Source organism: Cavia porcellus, unplaced genomic scaffold (assembly GCF_034190915.1).
Source record: "Cavia porcellus strain 051 isolate PalLab524CR breed Dunkin Hartley unplaced genomic scaffold, mCavPor4.1 scaffold_2, whole genome shotgun sequence".
Classification (NCBI taxonomy): Eukaryota; Metazoa; Chordata; class Mammalia; order Rodentia; family Caviidae; genus Cavia; species Cavia porcellus.
Window position 1 is genome coordinate 8,744,712 of NW_026947485.1, and position 3,929 is coordinate 8,748,640.

Sequence of the window (3,929 nt, forward strand, 5' to 3'; positions counted from 1 at the left end):
ATTAAAGACTTACTAATTATGGGCTTATCAGGATGTGACTTCATCCTAAGACGATCATATTTATGTACATGTGGCTGCATATACATATGACAATATACACATGCAGATATATCAGGGTACTGATACATTGGTGAAAGTGGTTATGACGAGAAGAATTATACTGTTGAGTTTCTTTAAAAAATACTTTTTTAAAAAGCTGATTAGATTTATAAAAAGTTTAATTTTCATGATGCTTCTCAAGCTCCTTGTGAAAGCCATGGTAAGCCTATCTTCAAGGAAAGATAACTTATTAGGGTGCGCAAACTTGATTCAATCCAAATCAATAAGCAGGCACTTTATGTGGCGCATTAACATCTGAACATTTTGATGCTGGAATCTGAGGAGTTTCAAAAACATTGCATACATTTTAGTTTGCTATGTATGTACAGAATTAGATAAGCACTCAAAACCTCAAGAATAAACAATGAATCTTAAGAACATTCCCAAAAGGTGCACTTTAACCAACATTTTACATTCATAAAAGCAAGAAAGTTTTTTTCCTTTTAGAATTTAAATTGAGTCACTATTTTTAAAGGGCAGTTGTAATAGAGAAAACTTTCCCCACCACATACCCTTCCCTCCCTCATCCCCACACAAGGGCACACCCCCCACCCCCCAACACACAAAAACACACCTCCCCACTCTAGGGCAGATTCTCTTGGTTAGATACCCTTCATACACACAGAGGTCAGGCTCATTTTCTCAAAATAACACACTTGGAGGTTAGCACCTCCTTTCTCTGCTAAACGGGTAAGGATACAGCAACATCAAACAATGCAGAATAGATATTTTAGACATTATCAGAAAACTTTAAAACAAGCTATGCTGAGGGCTTGAAGAAGATCCGCCTGTTTACTCCTGGGTTCCACTCTAGATGACATGTGACCGTTAGCCCACTATCAGCAACTGGATGCTTCTGTGAGTCTGTCTACAGAGTGGAGTTTCCCTGGCCCAGGCCTGCAACTGTTTTCAAATATATGCCATTTACCCAAGAGGCAGAGAGCAACCTCCATCACACTGCAGGATTTGAAGGAAGACAAAGGCCTTCTCTTTATGGGGCCCTTCCTGAAAATAGGGCTTTCCTACATTGCCATAATCTAAGACTAGTCCAGGCTCTGTGTCAGTGTGGATTATGCCCATTTGGATAGAGCAAGACAGATCCGAGTTTGAATCAGCTGAAAAGCACAGTAAGGCATATGCTAGCAGCTATTCAGGGCCAGAGAGAACAAGCGGGGCTTACATATAATGCCTTGAACAATAAAGACTAACACGGATGAAAGCAGGTCAGAAAAATGACTACTATGCCATAATTCTAAAACATTCAGACGTATATACATAGATGGAGCGGTTTTTTTTTTGAAATACATTCATAATCTCAGATGCATCCTAAAAAATACATTTTCCCACCTGTGGAGAGTGCTTTTTATATACATACAGAATTCAAAACAGGTTAAAATTAAAGAACAGAAAATTAAAATATAAAATGTGAGCTATAGACAATTTTTTTTGTACCTTATCAACCCAAGGACTTGAGTGTCTACTGTGCAAAAGGCATTTGTTGAAGACGGATGCTAAAGAATATTCAGTGAAGGACTATATTCTAGTTCAATGGCTGAAATGATATGGGCCCTTTGATACAAGTTTCTAGTATAAGCTAAAGTTCTGGAACTACGTGCTGTTTCAGAAGGCAGTCCGTGTCAGAATGCAGATGTATCTGATCTTGTGTGTGACAGTTAAAAAAGCATGACCAGGTGCTACTCTAATTTCATTCTAGCTGAAATAAAGAATCGATTAGAAAGGAAAGGTTTACTTGCAATGGAATTAGTGAAGTTCTTTGAAAAGCTAATGTAGTATGCTAACAATTCCGTTAGGATCTGACCACTCCCCTTCCAGCAGAGCCTTAGTTATGAAAACTGAAAGGCGTCAAGAAGACAGTTAAAGATGAACAGTTAGGACAGAAGACAAAGCAGGAATGGTCAGCAGGAGCTCGGCCCAGGTTGGTTAATGCTTTTTGAGTTACTGTGAGATGTGTTTTGAGTTACTGTGAGATGACAGATATTTGAAAAACTACAAGAACAGGGCTGCCAGTGACACTGGCTTCAAACCCTCCCACAGCCTCTGGACATGCCACATTTCTGTATCAACTATAAGCAAAGGAGAAATATTTTTCAGAGGCTAAAAATTGAGTTCGATGACTCCTTAACTGATAATTATGAACTTTGAAGGATGGTGTGAAACTATACCTGCACATTAGCTTTCTTAAAATCCAAGGTCTCTGATGTTACTCCACTATTAGCAACAACAAAACTTACAGTGGTTCCTACTGACCACTGTTGTGGACAGTTGAGTGTCAAAAAGACTATGGAGGTGTGAAAACATTCAAACTAAAATTTCATGAGACTGAAATTATAAATCACAAATGAAACATCTGCAAAAAACAAAACAACACTAATTTGTCACTATCTATTAAGCCAATTCCTTACTTTGAATTTGATAATCAAATGAAAATAAAGCATTCAACCTGACATTCTGGTAAGAACTCTTATTTTTATATTTTCTAGTTTAATGGCTAATGGCAAAAGTGAATATTCATTTAACGCCAGAGAAACAGTTAAATAGGTAACTGTTGCCACAAGGGGGGAAACCAATGGGAAGATTGGACAGTTGTACTAATCCAATGACCCATCCTAACACTGGTAATGGTAGGTGCACTGGGTACTATGTATTTTTCGATGTGATACAATAGGAAGCATGATATGGCATCTCCTAACAAAATGTTCAGTTCAACTCCACGAGCCTTCCAGATTGCAGGTAGTGTAGGAAATAGAGGAAGAAGCTAAATGCCACCATGAGAAAACAGACAAAATCACAAGGTGGTATTCTGTAAAAAACATCCCAGACTTCAGTAAGTAAGCGTCAGCTGTGTGTGGTGTGCACCTGTAACGCCAGCGCTCTGGGAGGCTGATCAGGAAGATCCCAAGTTCAAGCCCAGCCTAGGCAACTTAGTAACTCTGTAAGAAAAGAGGGCCAAGAGGTGGCTCAGAGTGAAGGCTAGAGGTTCAATTCCCAGTCCTGGGGGAAAATAAAGTCAGGAACTGTGATAGGTTAAAAGATTTACACAGAGAAAGAGACAGGACCAGTAAGTAGCACGTAAGGTCGCAGAATGAAAACTGGCTTGGATAAATTAACTGAAAATTTAGGGACACCTGGAGAAGTGGGAATACGATCTGAGGTAAAAATATCTTGGACAAGAAAGTAGAGACTGATGATTCAAAAATTAGTTCCAAACACTATGTAGATAGATTGACTGAAATGCGAAGGTGTGTCATGCACAGAGAAGCACCCGAATGGATGTGCATTGGGATGCTAACATCTTAATGGTGTTGAGTGGTGGCGTGTTGAACATATGTTACTATTTTTGCCTCCCTGTTTTTCCGATGTGCTCACAGTACACTTAATATTTCTTAACAATATTTCTTACAATAACAAAAGGTTATTGTAAAACAAGAACCCCCAGAAGATTGTGGGTTTCCCTCCTTTGTGAGGTGACTGATTATAGACACCTGTAGCCAGAGAAGTACCAAACCATATCCTATTTGTAGGTAAAGTACTTTAAGCACGTAGGATTTTAAGTGCTTGGCTTGCAAAGACAATACTGAGAAGTCACAAACGCCACTGCACAATAAGTACGGGGAAAAGGCCAATCCGCCTTTGAAATACTCAATTTTAGAAAACACAAGAGAGATACATCTTGCTACGCATCATTTACCCTCCAAATCAAGCCTCGACTACTAGTATTTACCTTCAGGGAAAACCTAAGGTCTAATATTTAAAATGTGTAAGTTAGGAATTCCCCCACTAACAATCCCACCCGCCCACGCCGAGGTCCC